General features: G+C 47.9%; 1 protein-coding gene across 1 annotated transcript in view; it reads right to left on the reverse strand.

Annotated features, from left to right (window-relative positions):
• The window catches only part of ARPC1B (actin related protein 2/3 complex subunit 1B), a 93,619-nt gene extending 68,994 nt beyond the window's left edge, over positions 1-24,625 (reverse strand). The window contains exon 1 of the mRNA XM_086940649.1: positions 24,424-24,625. The gene's annotated coding sequence lies outside the window, so the exon portion shown is untranslated. The remainder of the gene's footprint in view (positions 1-24,423) is intronic.
• Positions 24,626-25,125: the final 500 nt, after the last annotated feature.

Genomic DNA, 25,125 nt, shown 5'->3' on the forward strand with positions numbered 1-25,125 from the left:
TGCCTGCCGCATTGGGTATGCATATGCATACATGCATTTATGGCATTGTGGCGGGCGGTGCAGAGAGCACCGCCGGCAACAATGTTATAAATGCAGGATGCAGTCGCCACTGTGGCGGCCGCATCCTAATTCCACCCACGGACCACCGCCCATATGGCGGGCGGTCCCTAGTCCCGATAGGATGGCGGGCGGACTAAGTCCGCCCGTCATCCTAATGACCCCCTTAATATTTTACAAATTAAGCACTGACTCCATCTCTTTTAATAAATGCCATTGGATTCAGTGATAGAATCAGATGTATATGGTGAAACACTTGCGCAGGTAAAAAAAAGCCACTTTAATTCTAAAAAAAATTATTGTATTTTTACAAGATGTTTGCTGTATGGTTTACATGCTAAATACTTTCAGGGCTCGGCTCGTGCACCAGGGTACAAGCCCTTTACCCCCACCCACCACCTAACACCTCCCAGACCCAGTCACTGTACTATTCTGCGGGGGCCCACTGGAGCTCGCGGGCCTTCCGCACCGCAGGGGCTGTGGGGGCTAATGTTACACCACTGAAGCTGTGCTGTTAAGCCAGACATAAAAATGCAAGTAGGGGGCCCTAAAATTGCAGGCTATCTAACTTAATCACATTATCCGCTATAGTAGTAAAGCTGATATCACTCGGGGAGACATATATTTGAGATACAACATGCAGCTCATGACTAGACTACTTCCTAGAACAGCAGCATCTTCTACAAACCAATGGGAGTCAGGGAAGAGCATTAAGATATAAGATTCAAGGAACAAACTGTACATTGTGCCCAGTGGTTATTTTGTAAAAACAAAATAAGTGCCGAGACTCTCGTCAGGAGGCAGCTCGCACCAGCCCATTTCACCTGTTAACGCCCCCTAAAATAAAACCAACTACTAACCATGATAGTGGGGAGAGGATGTGGCATAATGTCCGGAGCTGCCGACTTTGAAGCTGGGAAATCAGGTTCCAATCTCGGTGTCGGCTCAACATCCTGCGATTCTGGGTAAATTACTCAGTCTCCCTGTGCATACCATAAATGAAAGTCCTCAACTGGTGCTCATGAAAAGTGCTGGTGTTGATGATTAAGTGTCCAGCACGGGAAACCACCGGCTGAAATTCAGCACGGATTGTTGAACGTTTGCTTGAGCCAGTCATTGGATGACCTTGCAGATGGCTCTTTGATAAACATAGTCCTTGCAGCTTCCTTAAGTGTTGTCAGATGTGGCAAGCAATGGGTTTCCTTTGGCAGAAGCTGACTGTCTGCCAACAATCACTCAGCTGCTAGCCTGCACATTCAGTGGAAAATGTCTGCATTCCCTAGTTTTTGCTTATGACTCAGATTTTTGTCATTTTTTGTACAAATTTAGTTGCCCGGCAACTAAATTTGTACAAAAAGTGACGTAACTGTTGCCGGTGTGTTTGTTTTAGTGCACATGAAAATGAATCTTTGTCCTCATCGGCTGTGGTCATTTTGTCGAGAGATGTGTGAGCAATATGGAGGCGGACTGACCTCTCCGGAAGGAATGAGGCTGTTCCTAATACTCTACATACAGGCACTCTTTCACCACCCTGCAAAACCTTCATTTTTCAATTTCAGAACATATGAACGAGAGATTCTGGCATCTCTTTTCCTACCCTAACATCTTCCACTTGTGATGTTTTAAAAGACTGATCGTTACAGCTGTAATATCACCCATGTGACTGAACATCACTAAGTCAAAGTAGACAAAATTGACCTAAAAATTTCTTCTACAACTACATCGTAGGGCAAGCATATACTTACTACTCCTAACTTCTCATCCATTTACACTAGATCCAACATGCAAGGCAGTGGGTGAGATATTTTTGTCCTGCAAAAGAGTGACCCGGTACCACCAGTGCACCACTCGTGTCTCGCAGCCGTCTGGGCAGCTGACAATTTTCAGTTACACCATCCAGGACAACGCAAAATGGTCCTACCTGTCAGGGCTGTGCACTCCGGCTAAGCACTTGTTTGTAGTTACCTCTAAAAAGCTAAACTCTATGTAGTGCTGCAGTGCTTTGTGGCTAGGTTCACGTGGCATACGTCACATCCTTCCAAACACACACCCAGGGTGTAAGTAAATATGCAGAACTGAGGGGAGGCATCTACTTGTTCTTAGGTTCTTGCTAAACCACTGGAATTAAAGGTCTTGACTGTCAGAATATGGTCTACTTCAAGCAGTAGGTACTTGGAACAGGAGTCACCAAGACACTACTCCTGACACAAAGAGAACTGTGAATCAGGCGCCTTGTCTATAGCATAGCATGGAGACGGTCCTCTCACCGCGTAGCCACAACACACCTTAAGATGTTCAAACTCATGTAGTGCAATGAGAGTCTGGTATTACTACATCTTCCAGGGCAGCCTTTGTTTCCCTAGCCAACCCTGAAATTGAAAAGGTATTTAAAAAAAAAGATAAAATCAAAAATGTCCAGAGTTTCACCAAGACCCTTCCTAGCGAATAAAACCCACTACTATCCTCATTGCAATAAAAACACACGTACATATGAGGTAATATGGACAGGGGCTATCCAAAGCGTTATGGAATTGCACCAGAAGCCCAATAAGAGATACTCTAACACAGAGCTTTTCAAACTGTGCGGTGGGTCTCCCTAAGGGTACCCTCAATTGATATGAGGGGCGGAGCCATGCTGTGGCCCAAAGGAGCATTCATTACAGCGATGGAGAACATGGACAAACACCATGCTGAGACCAGTGCTGTGTTTTTAGTAAAGCAACCTACAGTAGCAGTGTGCCACTCTCTAACGGGCCATCGGTTATTTCTTTTGTCACTCATGTCCTGACTGACGTAGGTGTCAAATTATGGGGATCAAAGTCCCTCATCCCGATTTCTGAATTATGGATACTTGTATGTCTTTAGACAGAACAGATTGTTGGTAATCATGCATTTGACTACATTTTACAAAGGGATAACTGAACATAATTGCAGTGTTTGGCTTGCTAAACAAGTTAATAACTTTCACTTTTATAGATAGAATAATTGTGAGAAAATATGTTTTTTAATTCAGCAGGGTCCCTATTAATTATAGTTGTATACAAAAGCCGGGGTAGCAGCATTAAAAGTTTGAAGACCATTCCTCTAGGGTTTGACAAACAGATTTGAGATATGAGATATCATTTGGATTTTAAGCACACAATATGTGTAGATGGCACAAGCAGACACGGTGGCCAAAGCCATTTTAGAAGTGCGGCTCTTGAGATAGGCCTGGGCTGCTTCAACTATGGCTTGTTAGACCTTTGCTTTGCAGCGCTGGTGGTAGGTACATGTTGCAACATGCTTCACTGGAAAGCCGCACTGAAGTTCTTGAGATGGGCAGGGTTCTGGCTGTACCTGGAGTATGTTGTTCCCTCCTTGTTGAATGCCAACATTGTGTCTGTAATATGCAATAGAAACCCCGCGAGGGGTGTTGGGAACTCCTGGGAATTGCGGAAACAGGTTCTCCATGTTAGTCCTGTGGCTTTGCTCTTGGTAGTATGTGGTGTATTGCAGCTGCAAGAGCACCGGGCCTCGCCTCTGGAATGTTGCCAAGTTGCTCTGCAGTACACGAGGTTTGAACCCCCTGCAACAGAGGGCACAAAGCACTGTGGACCAAATTCCCCAACTTTTGTGCTCCAACAGGTGAAAATTAGGGACATAAAGTGAATCGCCTCATAAGGTGGTCAGCATTTAGGAGTTATCGCTTTGCTAGAAATTAGGTGAGTCCGCCGAACAGAGACAAATACTTGGAGCGTTCAGTTCCAGCCGCGGCCCGTGCAGGTAAGAGTGGTGAGGCCGGGATAGGGGGATTTCGACAGACGATGACGAGGGAAAAATAAATATATATTTTAATTTCCCTCGTCATCATCAGTTAAACCCCCCCCCCCCCCAGAACTCCCCCCCCCCACCAGGCCCCAAAGCTCTTACCTGCACAGGCCGCCGCTGTTCGGTTCGCAAAACAAATTTCATACAGGAAAACACAGAGGCAATGGGTGAAATGCTTGCAAAAGTCTCAGACACTGGCAATCGCTCAGGCTACATGCCTGTCCATCATTTCTCACCCACTATGCCACTTCAGGCAAGGGCCATCTTGGGCAAATGAGTCCTGCTGTAACAGGTACAAACAAACCAGTACAATCCACTCGCTTTGTAAACACAGAGAGACTCAGTTAACAGTGTCAGTGATGCTTTCCTCTCAAGTCCATTACTGGCTCTCTACACACCCCAATATCCTGCATTTCTTTACACCTCAGAGTCCATTTCTGCCTCCCTGTAGACCCCACTATCCAAACTGTACTTCGCGTCCAGCACTGAAGCAGACCCGAGCTTGGCTGTAGAGGCATGTCCCTTATAGCCCCAGGGTGTGAGGAGATTTTGAAATAGGCTGATATCAAGGGTCACAATCGATGGAGAGGGTCTCACAACTATGATGTGCCACCACTGACATTGATTCATCATCTTCATAACTTTATTTTCGATCACAGAGATCTTAAAAAGTATATTGCAACCTTATACAAAAATACATACGTTTGCCGACAAGAGAATCATTTAAAATACTAAAAAAAATACAATTTAAATAGGAAAGTATTAAAATACCATATCAAAAATAGTGCCATATATAAAAATACATATCCAACTAAAATATATTGTTAAATACTGCATACAAAAAATATTGCACTTCATCATAATGCCTGGAGTAGTAGAAGTGACATCACACTCATTCTCTTTAAATGCACTGGCCCAGTACACCCATGCCTGTTTTTCTGACAAATGCTGGTTTGCCCTGAACACATATATATTTAATTTTCCAGCGCATTCTCTTGTGAAAATACATTTGAACGGTTAGAGGGTCGACCTGGAAGCTGGGGAACCGGGTTTGAATCTCGACAGGAACGTTCAACATCCTGTGATCTGGGCAAATCACTTAACCTCCTCATGCCTCTTAAAATGAATGTGACAGTCTGTAACACAAAGTGTGCTCATGTAAAGCGCTCTGATACCTTCGGGTCAAGTTTGTGCAATATAAAACTAAAAAAAATAATATAAAATAACCAATTAAACAAAAACCCATGCTTCAATTTGCATTCAATTTCTGAATTCAGTTTAAGCTCACTGATTACTCCTTGTTAAAAATGAAACCACAGTGCATAACATTTGTTGTGAAACTTAAATGCAAATTATCTTTGTATAAACTTCTTGCTGCAAAAAAAACACTTTGAGTATTCAATGATTCAGAAAAGGGGGGTGGTGATGAACAGAGTGTCTGAATTAAGCAGACCACTCTTACCCAGTCCAAAGATCAGGGCTTGATCCATCACCGTTTTTCAGCTCACTGCACCATCCCAGCTCAGAACTTGGCTATATGCAAATTAGCCTGACCCTGGCCCAGTGCATCATGGGAACAGGGCAGACCAAACTACCAAGCCAATTCTTATACTGGGAAGGAAACAAGCTACCGGGGACCGGTTTCTGGCATTTCAGCCGTCTTCGGCCCGGCTTGCTTGAATCCTGATGGTGCAATGAGCTAGGGACTCATGTCTGAGTATACCCTGCCACACCTATAGTGGCCAAAAACGATTCAGAAAAGGGGGTGGTGATGAACAGAGTGTCTGAATTAAGCAGACCACTCTTACCCAGTCCAAAGATCAGGGCTTGATCCATCACCGTTTTAAATAATGATTGAGTGGGATGTGACTCGTCTGATTGATTACCTGTGTCTGATATTAACTTAAGCCTTCTATCCATCACTTTTTTTGCATACTTCAGTGCGCCTTTCCACCAAAGCATATTGGAGTATGTAAAATAGTACTCCTGTACTATTACATCACATACTTACACATGCAATCCACTTTAGGCACGGGTGCAGATCTACGCCCATGCCTGTCCTGTCTAATGTGTGGAGTTCTCCGTCATGGTTGCAGAGCATTTATCACACACAGGTCTACGTTTCTGGTGTAAATGTGGGAGTGCAAGGGGTTGTGGCTGGAAAATGGGGAATATTTACTACCGAGTCAGCGGAGGAAAGAGAAATTAAGGAGGAGGTAGGAGGAGGCATTTCAAATGCAACAACAGTCTAACATGTTCAGTAGTAATTATATAGGGTAGGATGTATAAATGAGTACAGAGGAAACAGGGAACACAGAGGATCAACATGCAGATGTTGTCCATTAAATAGGTCAGGAAAGAACATTGGTGAAAGAGTCTACATTCAAAATGTTGAACTTCAATCGATGTATTGTACAGACTGAATACTTTACCCTATATTCAAAACTGTAAAGCGCTCTGATATCCTTTGGGATCTTGTTTGCGCTATATAAAACTTTATAAATAAATAAATAAATAAATACATAACTGCTGTTTACTAAAACGAAACCCACATGTACTCCAGTAGTAGTACAGTCCAAACAGGTTTATTTACTCCAATCAAGCTCAGTGGCATGGCTGGGGGTTGGCGGTCCGCCCCGAGCTGCACTTTTTTGGGGCGGCGGTGAGCGCAAGGTAAGTTCTTCTTTTTTTAAATGTATTATCCTTCGTCATCGTCTATCTCTCGCTCCCCCACTCCTCGTCCATCATCTTCTGTCGCTCTCCCGCTCCTCATCATCTGTTGCCACCCCCCACTCATCGTCATCTGTTGCCACCCTCCCCCAGCTCTTACCTGTACCGGCCGTCACTGGGCGGCAAACTCAAGGATCGCGCCTAGCTCTAGCTATGCCACTGAGAAAGCTTTGGGGTAGAACAGACTACTCATTTGGCCACTCACAGATATTGCAAGGGAATCCATGAAGGCAGCGAATAATATTAACAGTGCAAATCCAAACACAGTGCAGACACCTGTATCTATCAAAACATAATATATTAAAATAAAATAAAAAATAACATAAAACGAAAATATAAAATGTATGTAATAATGGTAATGCAAACTTGGACATTGCAGACGCCCATTTACATTAAAATTTAAATATATTAAGATATTATAAAAAATATATAAAATAGAAGTAAAGTAAAAAATACCTGAAATCATTACAGACACCTATACAAATCACATTATTATAATGTAAACATAATAGACGAACATTCCAAATATGAAATTTTTTAATGAGTTTTCAATAAACACAATTCATCCAAAATCTGCCACAGGGTAAGGGCTCTATATATCTGCACCCAGGAGGAATATTTGTCGGGTCTGTATTATTTTTCCTCAGGTGATAGTTGTTTCCCCTACTGTTTTTCAGCTTGTTTTTCTGCATAGTTTAGGGAGTGATCTTACTTAGCGTAGACAGAGGTCACTGCGTACGCTATATAAAGCTGCATTTGGCAGATTTAAATCTAAAACATGGCTGTAAAGTTATTAGGAGTAATTTTACTGTTGTATTTTGTAAAGGGTTATCAACACATACTCCTACTACCTGGCCAAAATCTCAGACCAGAGTTGCAGAATTATTTCAAGAAGAGATTTACGCTGGGGAATAGGCGTAAATTTCCTCCACACATAGAGTTATCTCTGTTTTGTATTGTAATTGCATTTTTTATAGCGCTTACTACCCCTGACGAGGCGTGTAATTGCTTTTTCGGTGAGCAGCGCACTACTCCGGAAGCCATAAAGGATTAGTGGGGAATTAGTAAAATATAAAATTAATTTAAGAGGTGGATATGTTCGTCTGTTATTTAGATTGAGAAGGATAGTGGAGGGATAGAAGAGGAAAAAGGGTTGCATTTATATAGTACTTGCTACCCCTGATGAGGTGTTGAGGCGCTTTTAGGCAAGTAGTACGTTGTGAAGAAGGCTCAGAACATCAGCACAATTTTTAGCCCTGATGCTGAAACATGAGAGTTGTCCAGACTCTTCGGCCCCTCAGCCTGCTGTGGTTGCATTCATTTCCACCAGCATGGTATGTTTTGCTTGACTTTCAAAACTGGTGAGCTATGGAGGCCGAACACAGACGGTTTCATATAAAAAAACAAGGACTCTTTGCAAAGCAATTAAAAATGTAACAGCAAATACATTACCAATATAAGAAGGGCTCCCCCCCCCCCCCCCCACACTGTTTGGTTGTTTCCCTGTGTTCGAAAGTCCACTTCTAGTATTTTTTCCAACGCACCACCCCAGGAGGTGGGGCGGGCTAGAAAATGTTGTAACTCCTCTTGAGAGGTTTCTTGCGAAAGATTAGCTGCTAACTCAAGATGCAAACCGAGCATGCTCACCCATTTCAAAGTATCAATCCTCTTGTGGTCAGGCGGTTTCCTGTGCTGCAGGAGGCGCAGCAGCAGCCGGGCTGCAGGTTTAAGAATAGCTGGCTCTGTCTCTGAGCCCAGCACAAACAGTGACTAATGCCTTCCAGCCACCTCTGGCTAATCATGGTGCAAAAAAAATAGGAAAACCTTCCATTTTAGCTCTCAGTTTCTCTCTTTTTCCACTTAGCGTGCACTTTTATTTTACCTTCGATTGACTTTTTAAAGCTTGTAGATTCAAGGCCTAAACAAGCACTTTTGTAGCTACAGAGCTGTGAGGTTTTTGCACTTCATTAAGCTGCTTTTTCGTACATAAGGCGTTTTTCATGTTTTTGACTTCAACAGCTGAGCAAGACAGGAACAAGGTTCACTAAAAGGCTCATCAGTCTTAAAGAATACTGAGAAAGCATTCATATCGCTTGCATTGCACTATGAGAAAATATTTTAAATTCGAATTATGAAACATAAGGAGGGGGCAAGTTAACAATGTAAATGACGAAAACACAATTGTACATTCCCTCCTGAGGTTTACAGTAAAGTCATACCAGATAACTAATCACTCACATTCAGAAAGAAAGTATTCCAGACATTAGAAAACATGTGCTGTTTACCAGTTAGAACATAGTGTGTCCTTTCTGAAATACCTGCTAATGACATCTGCACTAACCAATTGCCAATGGGAATTTGCAGTGCAGATTTCTAAATCTTTAGAAGCAAAGAATTTTCAAACTCAGGAATGCTTTAATTAACCACCCACTTAAGTTCCAATAAACAGCGTGTCGCCTTCTTTCGTTCCAGAGGAGAAAGGCACCCATTGGGGAGGTTCGCTCTCTCTCCGCCTCTTTGTGTATGTGATTGAACCTCTAGCAGTATGGATCAGGTAAGACCCACAGCTAGAGGGATTTAAATGGAGTTTTGAACCAAGGACAGTGTGTCTTTTTATGCTATTATGCATCTAACAGCTGGTCATATCAGTCCGTAGTCTATCTTGGATCCCACAGATACACGGCGAAACCTCTGGACTTAAGGTGAATTGGTGGAAGTTGGTTTACTTCCTGGTGAGAGGACATGGCCAGTCATGGTTGGCTCAAGTTCAGCTGCATCTTGCCAGAGACCTCTTTAAATATCTAGGTATGTTGGTGACCAACGACCTACACAATTGTTGGAACTTTAATAATGAAATCGTTGCAAAGGCATGTGTGGTAAAGGAATATGCGTGGTAACTTACGGCACGCGTGGTCCGACCATGCTCTTAATGCTGTTTCCCTCGCTGATGAGGCACAACACCAGGCAGGAATTGCTGGGATGGGCTTCCCTTCAGATCTCCTTAAAGGGAAAGTGGGATCTTTTCATAGTGAAACAGCTGCACCTGTTCTTATATATTCTACAGAATAACTATGTATCCAAGTCACTCCCAATTCTCCTTGGACCGTCAATTGATGGGCGATAAAATTTCAATGGGCTGGTGGTACACTTTGCTGCCATTTAGCAAATGTGTGCAGGCCACCCATGTCGCTGGGTTGGAGGTACCGATTCTCCTCCTGTATACCGCACCTCTCTGGTCATTCCAATCATCAACTGGTTTTGTGGTAGTCAGGCTGGAGCTGGATCTCCTGGAACCGCCAAGGTCGCATTTCATCCTATATGAAAGTATAGTCCGCCATGCACCACCATCCATTACCAGAATGCCTCTGCTACCCTGGCGCAAACCTCTAAAACACGTTAAATACAGGGAATACCGACGAGAGAAACGCCCTTGCGGCAGGGTACATGGCTCGCCCATACGGCCAGGCTGGAATGTTTCTGAACATGGAGCTTGACTGGCATGTCGATGCTGGGGGGCCTGGATCAGATGTGTTCTGGATCATATCACATCATTTAAAAAACTCTCTGTATGTCTTTGCACTACACAAAACACAGCTCTTTAAATACCTGCAGTGTTGACAAGCCCTTGAACCGCCTCAAGACAAACTGCAGGCCCTGCGAGACTTCAATCCCATAGAGCGCAAGTTAAATTTGGAATAGATAGGCAAGAAAGGTATGGCCAGACGATACATTCCATTGGTGATTAAAATGCCTGACATCCTTAGGAAATGCTTGGATGAATGGGAATTAGACCTGATCAGCCCTCGCCTTTTCAGCCTGCCAGTTAATCGTACAGACTGCCTAAAATGTTCCCTTACTTCGTAACATAGTTAAATTACTCACCTCTCAGCATGCACTTATCTACTCGAACTTTGAATAAAATATTTAAAATGAATAAAAATTCTACCATCAGTGTTGTAAAAATATTTATTCAGCACACAGGACCGCTACATAAATATTCTTTATTCGAAAAGCGGAATATATTACAGTGGAAATTTAAATACTACTGTTTCTTCTTCTTTATTTAAAAAACCCTTGGCAAAGGGCAGGTCGGAGGGAATGCAGATACTCCTGGGACCTTTCTTTTCTTTAAGGTCTTGTTTTTCTCAGTCTAACATTGAGTGTACTACTTTCAAATTGGAAATAAATTCTGAATTTATATCATGTGGGACAGCAAAGAAGGGTAATGTTTTGTTGGATGTCTGTGGGATATGTTCTGTAGGACAATTAGCTTTGCTCTAAAATGGAAACTTGAGAGAGCATCATCTATTGACTCAGTGCCTCACATCAAGATAAGGAACTTATTTGTGTTAATCTAATATACGTACACAAAGCAGAAGTTAAGATTTTTAACCTAATAAGGCTCTTATTCACTTCCTTTTTATGGCTCCCGGTATGACGGTGTGGCAGATTCTCTAACGCCAAGTCACAGCAGACCAGCAGGATTACTGAATGGTAAAGAAGCGTTAATTTTGATCAGTCAATATCAGTAGATTTATAATACTCACTTTAGGTTTAAAGTATTTTATTGAAGCAGGGTGGGGTAGGACACAAGGGGGCAGGGAACAAATGAACCACAGGAACCGCACATCAGTTCGCATTATACAGCAAGTACAATAATGTAGTCACAATCTTGCAAGGGGCTCCATCCGACTCGGGAGCATAGCTTTCGCACCTGTGGGCACGCACAGACAACGAGGGGGGGGGGGGGGAGAAAGGGAGGGAGGGACGGGATAGGGGGAAGGAAAGAAAGTCAGGAAGGGAGGGACAAAGGAGAGAACGAATGAAAGAAAAGGGGGGGAGGTAAGTAAAAAATGGGGGGGAAGGGAAGGGAAGAGAGGAAGGGGGGGGGGGGGGTGAAGGGAGGAGAAACAACCCCGCTCCAAAAACCTACCCAACCGAACAAAACCCCCAACTACCATATCCCAACCCACCCCCTGTACTGTGCCAATGTCTACAGTCTCCACTACTGCGAACTCTCCATGAATCTCTGCTATACGATACCGACCCCACCCAGTCAAGCAGGCGGGTCTGGTGGCGGCGTCAGCCTCAACAACCGAAGGTATCTAGGGCAGGTGATCTCTCGAAACTCGGAACATAACAGGCTGTGAAAGGGCTCCCACAATTCCTCAAAGGTATCAGTGTCCCCCAGGGCTACTAAGGACATCTTCTCCATTCCAAGAACGTGCCATAATCTGTGCAGCCAACCAACTACAGAGTGAAGTGTTGTGGTGCGCCAGTGTATGAGAATATTCTGCACCGCTGACCCCAGCGCAATCGCTATCTGTCTACCTCTCTTAGACCTAAGGGGGTACATCAGCCCATTCGGCAGCCCTAGCAGGACATAGGCCGGGAATCTAGGCAGTTCTATCCCAAAGCATTTGTCCACCTCGCCCAAGACCTCTTCCCAGTAAGGAGCCAGCAGGGGGCATTCCCATAGAATGTGTGTTAGTGTACCAGTGTTGCCACAGTTGCGCCAGCACGTCCCTGGTATAGCCCTGTCCATCTCGTGCAGTTTCTCCGGAGTACGGTACCAGTAGGTCGAGATTTTAGTGAAGGTCTCTGTAAGACCCGTGTGGTAAGCCGAGTGGCGTGCGCGGAAGGAAATGTGTTCCCATTCTTTATGGCTCAGCTCGCGCCCGAGCTCTCGCTCCCAACGTTCCCGACCGGGGTTGTGAATATGAAAGGAGGGGGGCTGCAGCATTCTATACAGGTCTGAAATCAGTTTAGCGTCCGACGTGCGAGTAATTAACCAATGCTCATACGCCGTAATTTCCCGGTGTGCCGCGTCGCGCACTTGGGGTTGTAATGCCCAGTGGCGCGCCTGCATGTATCGCATGCGCTCCGTTTCCGGGAGGCCATAATCCCGTCTCAAGTCCTGGAAGGAGACAACCCCCTCATGGGAGTACAAGTGATACAGAGTGCAGCAGCGGGCCACCCGCCAGCGCTCATAGGCACCCGGTTCCATCCCAGGGCCAAAGTCCGGGTTGCCAATGAGCGGCGTAAAGGGAGAGGGGAAGGTGGTAAGCTCGCATCTGGCAGCCACCGAGTCCCACATCTGGAGCGGGACCCGTGTTACCAAGGACGCATAAAGATTGGGGGGGCGATGGGCCCGCCTCAAGAATGGCACTTCCTGCAGCGTCCTACCCGCCACCGCCTGATCCTGGAACAGCCAATGCTTATCAGACTCCCACCGGTTCCATTCCACGAGATAGCGGAGCTGAGCGGCCTGGAAATATTTCCGCAAGTCCGGTATCCCCAGCCCACCGGATTCCGGTGACAGCATAGCGATGCCTCTCTTGATCCTCGGCCTGCGGCCCTGCCACACGAACCGTGCAATGGCAGTCTGAGTCTCCGCAAGCCACCCCGCGGGGGGCTGGAGCGGTAACGCTCTGAAGAGGTAAAGCACCTGAGGCAGGAGGGTCATCTTCACCGCGGCCACCCTACCCAGTAGCGACAGCGTGCCCTTATCCCACCGGCCCAGTTCCTCCCTGATTTTCGCGCCCAGAGCCGCGTAATTGGCCGTGACCATCTCCGGGAGGGAGGGTGCCAACAGGATCCCCAAGTACGGGATCCGGTCCCTGGACCAGCTCAGAGGGTAAAGCCTCTGCAGTTCCACCCTAGTGGCAGCAGTAAGCGAGATGTCCAGGGCGGCTGACTTACCCAGGTTCACCTTGAAACCCGCCACGTCAGCGAATAAGTTCAGTTCCTCCACACAGGCCGGCAGCGATCTCCGCGGGTCATCCAGCGTCAGAATGACATCATCCGCGTACAGGCTAATCGCATGACGGAACCCACCCATCTGGACGCCGATAATGTCAGGGTTCTGCCTAACCCTCTGGGCAAATGGCTCCATGTACAGGGCAAAGAGTAAAGGGGAGAGCGGGCACCCCTGTCTCGTGCCCCGCTCGATGGGGAAGGGTCGAGAGCTGCCGCCGTTCACCCGGACCACCGCAGATGGGAACCGGTAACAGTTGAAGATCAGATGACGGAACCTCTCCCCTATCCCGAATTTGCTCAGGACTTTCTCCAGGTAGGGCCAATGCACCATGTCAAAAGCCTTCTCCGCGTCGATGGACAGGAGCATCCTCTCCCCAGGGATCCTGGAAGCCTTCTCGAGAATGTGCGTCACCCTTTTCGTGTTATCTACCGTTTGCCTACCGGGCACGAAGCCCGCTTGGTCCGAGTCAACCATGCCGGGGAGGTGCAACGCCAGGCGTGCGGCTAATATACTGGTGAACACCGTGGCTTGGAGAAATTCGGGGGGGATGGCTCCCGGCTCTGCGAAGGAGTTAAAGAGGCGAGTCAGCAGAGGCGCCAGCTCCTGACAGAAGGTTTTGTAGAACAGCGGGATAAAGCCATCCGGACCCGGGGCCTTGCCCAGTTTGAGCCGGGATATCGCCGTGACCACCTCCTCGATACGTATGTCACGCTCCAGATACTGAGCCTGATCCTGTGTCAGCGACGGGAGCGGGACTGAGTCCAGATAGTCCACCTCAGCCTGGGCCGAAGGGGCCTCCCCGGAGTAGAGGTCAGCATAAAAGCTGCGAAAGACATCTGCTATCTGCTCATCGGTCGTGACTCTACCTCCGGCCGTGACTCTACCTCCGGCCGGGTCCAATAGTTCCTTCACTCGGTGCTGCTGGTGCTGCACCCTTAGTTTGTTAGCCAGGAGCCGCCCACACCGATCGCCCCCTGTGTAATATTTGTGTTTCAGGCGAAGCATCACATACTCCGCCCGGTCCGTGTCGAGGGCCACCAGGAGCTTCCGCGCCGCCTTCAGCGGTCTCCACACCCTGGGGGCCCCTGTCCTATGATGAACCTGCTCCAGCTCCCTCACCTGCCGGGTGAGCTCATCCCTCTTGAGTTGTCGGTCCCTATTCTCGGCCGAGGAAATCGCGATAAATTCGCCTCGGAGCACGGCCTTGAGGGCTGCCCACTGTGTCGCACGAGAAGTATCCCCATTATCGTTCACGGTCTGAAAAGCCAAAATGGCCGCCCGGATCTGATCCACCACCGACCGCCTGTGCAAAAGCGTGTCTCGGAGCCTCCAGACCCCTCTCGGCCGAGCCACCGGCGGAAGAGTGAAAACGCCCTCCACCGGAGCGTGGTCAGAAAGAGAGAGGACCCCCATGTCCGCACTCGAAGCCAAAAGGAGCATTGGGCCCGACACTAGGAGATGGTCTAAGCGCGCATAAGATCTATGGGCGTGTGAGAAATAAGAGTATGCGCGGGTGGTGGGGTGGAGGCGGCGCCACATGTCGTGCAAGTCCAGCTCCTCAAGTCGAGTTCGAATCGAGCCCGAAAGCTCACCCAACTGATGGCGCCGCTGCACAGACCTGTCCAGTGCCGCGTCGAAAACCAGGTTCAAATCACCCCCCAACACTATGTGCCTATCAGAGGTGGATGCAACGTCGTCCAAAGCCCTGTGCAAGAATTGGTCCTGATGATCATTGGGGCAATAGACGGTGCCAACAGTCAGTGCCAATCCCCCCATCTTAATCTTGTATACTAGAAGCCTCCCTTTCTGTTCTGCTACCTTGCACACGACCTCCCCCCTGAACCCCCTAGAAAACAAGATGGCCACCCCCGCCGTCTTGGAGGTGCCAGAGGAGAATAGCTGCGTGGGGAACTTAGGGGTACGCATCCGCGAGCAATCCTTAGCCAGCAAATGGGTCTCCTGCAACAGGCAGATATCTGCTTGTGAGTTCTCCAGCAAGGATAACACTGCCCGCCGCTTAACCGGATTGTTCAGCCCTTTCACATTGATAGTAAGCACCTTAAGAGCCATCAAGGAGGGAGTTCAAGGAGCACACATCAAGAAGCAAAGCCCCGCAATCAAACACAGAAGGCACCATTCGAGGCCTCAAAACAGAGCAACTTTGAATCACCCACTGGCACAGTACAGTCCCCGTACCCCAACACCCCACAACTAGAAAACCCCCCCCTGCCCCTACACAACCAAATCTACACCACCCCCCGCTGCTGGTCCCCCCTCTAGGTCCCAAAAATCAAAACATCTGCCCGCCTGTCCCAACCCCATTCCCCGCTTCCCAAACTTTCCAAAAAAGACATTGTCCCAGTCCGGCCCGAAACGGGCAAGGCCGTGGTAAGTCAATCTAGTGGACGTCCAGCCACCACCACCAGCACTCGCCCTTCCTCCCAGCCCACCCCCCGGATCCCCGCACCTGCAATAAGAATGAGCTAGAGTAGACTCCCCCCGGAGTGAGTTCAGGCCGTCAAGGCCACTTCGCCGTTCGTCGCCACTCTGGAGGCCTCCTGGATGGCAGCCGCCATGTCCGCCCGGATTGCGGGCGAGCCCGGACGGTCCGCCGGAGGAGAGGCCCCCCCCCAGCTTGTCGCCATCCGTCACGAGTGCTGCGCCTCCGCCGTGGGGCCGGGGTATCTGTGTCCGATGCTGTGAGGCCCAACACCGCGCAGACATCCTGGAGGGACCGAAGCTGATGCAAGACACCGTTCCACCTAAAGATCAGACGGAAGGGGTGTCCCCAGGAATACTGTGTCTCATGCTCTCGAAGGAAGTCCGTGGCGATCTTGAAGGATTTCCTCTTCTGTAGCGTGACTGTGGATAAGTCCTGAAACAAGGTCACAGGGTGGTCCCGGAATCGGAAGGGTTGCTGCCCTCGTGCCTCACGGAGGATCCGCTCCTTCAAGGGAAAGTTCGGGAGGAAGGCCAGAATGTCCGGAGCGGGCGCCGTAGCTCTGCGGGGGCGACCCACCCGGTGTGCCCGGTCTATGCGAATCCGAAAGTCCTCCGACTCCCCCAGGATCGCCCGGAAGAGGGCCACCAGATATGCAGGCACGTCCTCACCCTCCTCACCAGACGGCACACCGCGGACCCGTATGTTATTTCGCCTGGACCGATTTTCAAGGTCCTCGGCGTGGGCCTGTAACTCAATCTGTTGCTCCCGCAGCCGCAGGACTTCCTGCTGCAGATGGGTGATCTCCTCATCTCTGGAGTGACCCGCTTCTTCCACTGTGTTCACACGGTCCCCCAGGGAGTCCATCTCTCTCCTTACTTCGCGGACCTCCCCGGCCACCTCATGCTTGAGCGTTTGAAAGTCCTCCCGAAGGGAGCTAAACAGCGATTCGAGAAACGATCTCGTCACCGGGGGCTCTCCACCATCCGCCCCCCTGGTCGGCGCCGGGGAGGTCGCAGCAGGTTGGGCTCCTCCGCTGCGTAGGGAGCCCCGTCCCAGCATTTCCGGCAAGGTCCGGTCGCCCCGTCGCTGTCCCCTAGCATTCGACATTGTAGCTCAATAAAGGACGCCGAGGCTCACTGTCCAGCAAAGAGAGCAGCTATATGCCATCCGAGAGCAGCCCACACAGAGAGCACCGGGAGGCCCGGCCGAGCTTCACAAAATGGCCGCTCAGTAAAGTCGAGGGGCCACGCCCAAGATGGAGGTCCCCTCTCCTTCTCCGATCTGAGAGCCAAAAATCCGGCCAGTGGGCAGAGTCACAGTGCAACGTTCGCCGAGGTCCACGGCTTCAGGGAAAGATCCTCCCCGGGAGACTCGTTCTTCAGTCCCACACAGACAACCAGCCGAAGCGATCTCCTCCAGCGGGCCTCCTCAAGCCACGGGCTGGCGTAGTGAGGCGACGCCGACTCCGCCTCCGCTCTGCACCTCCGCTCCGTTCCGCTCCGTACAGCCGCCGTCGGACAACTCCGAGCCGCTCGCGAAGCCGCTGCCTACTCCCACTCCAACAGCTCATGCACCGCTGCGGGCTTCACCTCTCGGAGGCCGGTCGCTCCGTCGCGCGCCGAGTGTCGGGAGACTCGCGGCCTCGGGCTCACACTCGGGCCGTTCAGCGGGGTCCGACCCGGGCCGTACCGGTCAGAATCTCGTCCCCGACGGCGCAAACCAGGCTCAGCAGGCTCTCCACACCTCCACCGTAAGCACCAGGCGCAGTTGCCGCTTGATCCGGGGGGGAATCAGCGGTTACAAGCGGTGCAGGAATTCAGGGGTCCGGGAGCTCTCGGCAAGTGCGACCGCTCAGCCCGCCATCTTGGCCACGCCCCCTAATAATACTCACTTTAAAAGGAATGCTGCGATGATGCCATAGGGAGGCATCAGGAGGACCCACCAGATGCAGCAGAATGCACCAGTTGGGGAGTTTTGTGGCGCCGTCATCTACACACAGAGGGGTATGTGTTGCAGACAATTTGCTGAAAATTGTATTTATCTCCTCAATTGGCAACAAATAACCTTGGTAAGTAGAACATGATCATGGCAAAACTGTCATGGTAATGATATTGCCGTAGTAGGTCAACTGAGATACAAATTGAGTCTCTTTAGCCAAGGAATTCCAAAAATCATATCAGAATTAGGATGGGGTATTACATCAAAATAAAGCTCTTCGTTGTGTCTGCAAAGTAGACCCATAATGGTTGAGGATCCTCTCTTACTGTGTCTGAACCTAATGGTGTACCATCAACAGCTTGAAGTGTCTTAGACTCCTTTTTATCCCACCTGGGAATATTATTTTTAGATCCAAATCATGATCAGTAAACATGCCACATGCACTACAATCTAATAGTGCTGGAACACAAATAGTCTTTCCTTCCTTAATCTTCAGAACAATACACAAGGCAAACAGTAGGCTATTTGATTCCCTTAGAAGATAATGCACAACTTATCTCCTTGCTTTCTCAGATGCTTAAAGTTTATTCAAATTTGTTTGCGGATGTACACGGCAGGCTTGAGTCATGTGTCCAGAATTACTAGAAGAGACATAACCTTGCCTTCTGTCGGGCCCCTTTTCGTCCTCGGTTTTAGGATCTCTAGTTGTTCCTTTCTGTGTGTAGGGATTGAACTCTGGCAGAAAAATGAAACTCCATTCACAACTTTATTCTTTGCATGACCAACAGAATGAACGAATGCGTTCCTAATCTCTTCATTTAATTCAGTGCAAAGTAATTTGAGTTCACTCAACTCAAATAGTCTCTGTCGCCAATTGACGAGGGAGATTTGTATTAGTCAATACATTCATTCCACCTTCCTGGATCTCACATATTGCTTCCTCAGCAGAATGCTCCACATCAGGGCGTTCAAACACCTTCCAAAATGTTATTAAGGTGTAACTGAGGCTGAGTTTATCCTGCCAAAACTTCCTTTGCATTTAATGTAAATCCTGCGTTCAGGGTGTTATAGCACTTTGTTCCTTGCAGGAGCTATGTTTGCGGATTATAAAATAAATAAACTAAACATGCATTGGCAAATGCCAACAGGTCTAGCGTTGGCAAGCACGCAATTTGTAATCTATTTTTTGCAAACATATGCAATATGAAGACAATAATAAAATTATAAAAATAAAGGCGTAGGCCAGCAAATTCATACCACCAGCCTTGGGACTGGGGTGCACTCCTTTTCAGGTGACTGTGCACGTGTGATATGGACAACATCCGTCTCTCACTGTGCAAGACAGCCAATGGGTGATGAGGGCTGACCCGCTGGTGTGTGCCATGCTGGGTGCAAGCAATAGGTGAATGACAGTTGAACAGACCAATGGATGAAAAAGCTTGGCCAAAAGCTCCAGTGTGTATGTTTATATGTATGTATTTTTAATATGATTTTTTGGGGATGACAACAAAAGTTATCCTGCTCGCTAGTCATGCCTAAATACTAGTTCCACCAAACCCACATATTTCAAGTAAGAGCAAAGTAAGCCAAGAACTTTTAAACAGCAGCGAGCGTGATTGATATAATCGTTTTTATTCATGAACATTTTATAACCGTAGAACATATAGTGAAAGGATACCAAAATAGAAGGGGTCTGCAGGTAAATACTGAAAAGAGGGTAAACACGAATGCATACATTAATTTTTCGGGTGTGGAAGAGAAGATATTTTCAGTCACAGTACTGATTCTTTAAATATATGCAAGGGGTTCAGAAGAATAGACAGAGAAACCCATGCCACAAAGGCAGTTTCCAATAACTGTATGAAAACCGTTTATAAAATAACTTTAAACAAGCATCGGCCAGGCCAACAGTCTGAGCTGCCATGGTTAGAATTTTACACAAAAAAAAGCTGCAATTGTTTAATGTGCCATGATTTAATGTACTTTTGTCACCTAAAAATTCCGCCACAGCCAGTCAGGCTTCAGCTCTTTATGAGCGAACGAAGATAGTTTAACACGGTTTAGCCATTAGTTGTGCAATGGCCTGCATTTCCAGCGCCATGGGAAACATGCTGTTTTTATTACATTTGAGAGGCGTGCATTATCGGAGGGAGCTGGTAACCAGCGCCCAGTATTACGCAAGGTTCCTGTAATGCCCTGTTTCTTTTGTTTGCATTACCTCTAGTGAACAGACACAGGCAGTTTCACAATCAGATCCAAAGAGGGCAGGGCGGGGCGATGGAACTCACTGAAAGCAGTTTTGTGAAAGAGATGAGCCCATTATCAATACCTGATTTTATGTCTTTTTTACATGTTACATGTATATATTTTAATGTTTTTAATATTCTTGTGTGTAATATAATTGTGTGATCGCTTTTATGATTTTTAGTCATCAAAATAAAGTGCTATTGAGTTGACTTGAAAGAGATATATATGAATAAGAAGACCACGCCCATAAGCTCATGCGTGTTTCCTGACTCTTTTCTGGCGGGAAAATAACCACTGTAAAATGTTATTCTTCCAGTTCTCTGCCTTATTTGGGCATTTATTCTCCTACAAAATGTACTGTCTACAGTGCAGGTTGGTACGAAGGCGGAAAATGTTACATTAATGAGTTTTGTTGACTTTTCAGGCTGCGGTAGGCCTTGAATGTGGCATCAGTACGGTATGTGCTGCCTGGGGCCTGTACAGTGCTTAATTTGTAAAATAATAAGTGCCAGAGTCCTGAACGGAAGGCCACTGCCGTTTGCACCACCTATTGCCCCGTCATCGCTGCCAAATACGGCACCAAAACAACTACTAACCATCCCTCTCACCTGCAAGTGCGACAGTTCAGATTAGTCCAGGTCCCCTAAGCTAAAGGAATGGCTGGGGGAAGGCAGGTACTAATATTTTTTATTGTATATTGTATTCATAAACAACCCTTGTTCTGCTCATCTCTAAATTAATTTACAAAAGGGGGTGGTGATGAACAGAGTGTCTGAATTGAGCAGACCACTCTTACCCAGTCCAAAGATCAGGGCTTGATCCATCACCGTTATTTATCTCACTGCCCCATCCCAGCTCAGAACCTGGCTATATGCAAATCAGTCTGTCCCTGGCCCAGTGCATCATGGGAACAGGGCAGACTAAACTACCAAGCCAATTCTTTACCAGAAAGGAGACAAGCTACCGGGGACCGGTTTCTGGCATTTCAGCCTCTTCGGCCCGGCTTGCTTGAATCCTGATGGAGCAGTGAGAAAGGGACTCATGTCTGAGTATACCCTGCCACACCTATAGTGTAAGAATTGGCTTTTGTAGTTTGGTTTGCCCTGTTCCCATCATGCACTGGGACAGGAACAGACTAATTTGCATACAGCCAGGTTCTGAAACTGGGATGGTGCAGTGAGCTAAAAAACGGTGTTGGATCTAGCCCTGATCTCTTGACTGGGTGAGAGCTTTCTGCTTAATTCAGAGACTCTGTCCCTCACCACCCCTTGTTATAAATATTTTTGTCCACCCTAAGCGTGGAAGGGTATTCTCAGATGTGAGACCCTTGCTCATTGCACCATCAGGATTCAAGCAAACCGGGCCGAAGACGGCTGTAATGCCAGAAACCGGTCCCCGGGAGCTTGTTTCCTTCCCAGTGTAAGAATTGGCTTTTGTAGTTTGGTTTGCCCTGTTCCCATCATGCACTGGGACAGGAACAGACTAATTTGCATACAGCCAGGTTCTGAAACTGGGATGGTGCAGTGAGCTAAAAAACGGTGTTGGATCTAGCCCTGATCTCTTGACTGGGTGAGAGCTTTCTGCTTAATTCAGAGACTCTGTCCCTCACCACCCCTTGTTATAAATATTTTTGTCCACCCTAAGCGTGGAAGGGTATTCTCAGATGTGAGACCCTTGCTCATTGCACCATCAGGATTCAAGCAAACCGGGCCGAAGACGGCTGTAATGCCAGAAACCGGTCCCCGGGAGCTTGTTTCCTTCCCAGTGTAAGAATTGGCTTTTGTAGTTTGGTTTGCCCTGTTCCCATCATGCACTGGGACAGGAACAGACTAATTTGCATACAGCCAGGTTCTGAAACTGGGATGGTGCAGTGAGCTAAAAAACGGTGTTGGATCTAGCCCTGATCTCTTGACTGGGTGAGAGCTTTCTGCTTAATTCAGAGACTCTGTCCCTCACCACCCCTTGTTATAAATATTTTTGTCCACCCTAAGCGTGGAAGGGTATTCTCAGATGTGAGACCCTTGCTCATTGCACCATCAGGATTCAAGCAAACCGGGCCGAAGACGGCTGTAATGCCAGAAACCGGTCCCCGGGAGCTTGTTTCCTTCCCAGTGTAAGAATTGGCTTTTGTAGTTTGGTTTGCCCTGTTCCCATCATGCACTGGGACAGGAACAGACTAATTTGCATACAGCCAGGTTCTGAAACTGGGATGGTGCAGTGAGCTAAAAAACGGTGTTGGATCTAGCCCTGATCTCTTGACTGGGTGAGAGCTTTCTGCTTAATTCAGAGACTCTGTCCCTCACCACCCCTTGTTATAAATATTTTTGTCCACCCTAAGCGTGGAAGGGTATTCTCAGATGTGAGACCCTTGCTCATTGCACCATCAGGATTCAAGCAAACCGGGCCGAAGACGGCTGTAATGCCAGAAACCGGTCCCCGGGAGCTTGTTTCCTTCCCAGTGTAAGAATTGGCTTTTGTAGTTTGGTTTGCCCTGTTCCCATCATGCACTGGGACAGGAACAGACTAATTTGCATACAGCCAGGTTCTGAAACTGGGATGGTGCAGTGAGCTAAAAAACGGTGTTGGATCTAGCCCTGATCTCTTGACTGGGTGAGAGCTTTCTGCTTAATTCAGAGACTCTGTCCCTCACCACCCCTTGTTATAAACATCTCTAAATTAGGCAGGGTAACCAGGCCAACGGGGGACGAAGCGGATCACAGCACTTGTGTAGTGTTTAGTTCTTTATTACTGGGTTGGCGCGTGGCTCAGTGAATGTTCTATGTTGGAATGGCCAAGCATGGCCATTCCAACATAGAACATTCACTGACCTACGCGATGAGCCTCGCGCCAACCCAGTAATAAAGAGCTAAACGCTACAACTTGCTACCCAGACCCGCCGGTTGGCAGGGCACAAAATGGACAGGCAAGGTAGAGTTGCGCCTAACAGCATTAAGAGTACCCCCATTATGAGACAAAATACCAACTAAAGACCCAAAAAAGTTATGACTCTCATAAGGCGTATGGAGGATGGCCTCAACAACAAAATTTGATTGAATTTGATGAGCTAGAAACAAATGTTTAAGTTAAAATGTGTCGATTATTCACCAGATGCCCAGTTATGTGTCAAATCCATAATTCTGCATAAAACACAGCAGCCACAGAATTGCAAAATTTCCAGTGGCCCTGCTTATAGCACATTAACACAATTCTGGCATTTTCTCCAGAAGCAATATGCATGTTGGTACATGTTGTCTGATACTGATCAATAGGAATGCAAAAGGAGTAAACAACAGAAAGTCAAGGGTTTGTAGATTAAAATAGCAAAATAGGCTCTGTGTATAATAAATTAAATACAGCGTCACCACAGGGATTTTGGTACCCCTCGCAAGACATATTTTGGGGCCCCGTTTAGAACAACTTCGAATTTTATTACACATTGTCTGCAAATTCAAGCCCACTTGATGGCAAGCATATTCAATCTTACTTAAACATTCAGAGATAAAGGTCTCACAAAAATTGCTGAAGTATGTCTTGCCTAGAGTCCCAAAAATTCTTAGGGTGACACTGGGTAAAAGAGTGACGGGTAGAGGTGCTTGAGATTGGGGGGGGGGGGGGCAGTTGCTCACTTTGCCCATGTCTTAAAACGTCTCTGATGACGTCGGATGCTTAGCGCTCTTGTATTTATCTTTGAAACGCATCCTCGCCTCCCTTTAGGTACAAAGTCTGCGCGAGCAGCTTCTTCCGGGTTTGTAGACACGGAAGTCTCGCGCACAGCGCCACATGCGAAGGGAGTGTCTCTGTTCCACTCCCTGCACCAGAATACCCCCACCCTGCCAGCAGTATACCCCCACCCTGCCAGGGCCTGTAGGCGCTAGCCCCTTATACAAAAGAAATTCAGTCGTGCTGGCAACTCAGCACCCGTCAGGTGGTTTTAACACCAAGAAGTGATTCCCCCCCCCCCCCCGCTGAGCGCTACGGAAAAAAGAAATGCTTGTTGCGCGGGACGGTAATTTCTTTATATTAAATAAATACACACATGGGCTTCACGTGAACCCATGCTTTCGTTAAACCGTAAGAGTTCTACATATGACTGACTCAGGCCCAGCCCTTTAGGGGCACAAGGATATCATGAAATCTTGTCACTCCCGGCGCTGTTGAAACCTGGCTCTCGTCATCCCTTAAGATTTTCAGTGACTCCGTCTCATTTCTGCAAGTTTTTCATCGGCATCCTCCGCTCCATATGGAAACCTCTATGCGTCCCTATCCGTACCAGCCCTGCCAGCCTTCCAGAAGCAGCGCCCGTCTGACGGTCTCGGGATTTCCCCAGGCGCTCGACGAAACTTTATGAAAGGACACCCTGCGCCCTGAGGCTGTAGGAAGCGCTAGAGTGAGCGAGCCTTAAAGGAGCGCGCTCGTGCCACGCGCGCGCACTCACGCTCACCTGGGGTCGGGGAGCGCCCTCCGGTCACGCGGCGGAGGCGGGAAGGGTCTCTGAGCGGTGAGTCGGTTCGCGGACTCTGAGCAGTCGACACGAACCCAGCCCGGCCGGCGTCTGTCCGTCTGCGGCGCGAGCTCACTTCAGTCTCGAGCGCTTCTCTTCACTTCCCCTTTCCTCTTCCAGGAGCGGAGCCACTTCCTTGTGTGGGCGGACGGAGCTGCAGACGGCCCACTGGCCCCACTGGCTGCCGCTGCCTCTGGCGGCGTGTGTGTGAGCCTCCCCTGACTAGAGGGGTCTCCCTGACTTCTAAGGGGTCTCAGTGGATGTCAATGCGATCCCAGTGGGCTGATATCCTTCACTTTAAGGAAGTCTTCCTGAACTCTTGGTGGTCTCCCTTCCCTGACCTGAGCGAGATTCGTCTTAAACCCGGAGGATGTGTAGGGGGGGGGGGGGGGGTGTTGAGGTACCTTGACGTTTATATTTATTTATTTAATTTTATACGTTTTTATATAGCGCTGACTTTACCCGAAGGTGTCAGAGCGCTTGACAATAGGAACAGTAACGTTACATGAGGAGAAAATTACAAGTGGGCATGTTACAAAAGCAAACGTTACATTACATGAGGCAAAAGTGACAATAGTTTATGTAACGGAAGCAAACGATACAAGAAGAGGTAGCAAACGATACGTTACAAGAGGAAACCCT

This window comes from Lissotriton vulgaris, chromosome 10 (genome assembly GCF_964263255.1).
Source record: "Lissotriton vulgaris chromosome 10, aLisVul1.2, whole genome shotgun sequence".
NCBI classification, from domain to species: domain Eukaryota; kingdom Metazoa; phylum Chordata; class Amphibia; order Caudata; family Salamandridae; genus Lissotriton; species Lissotriton vulgaris.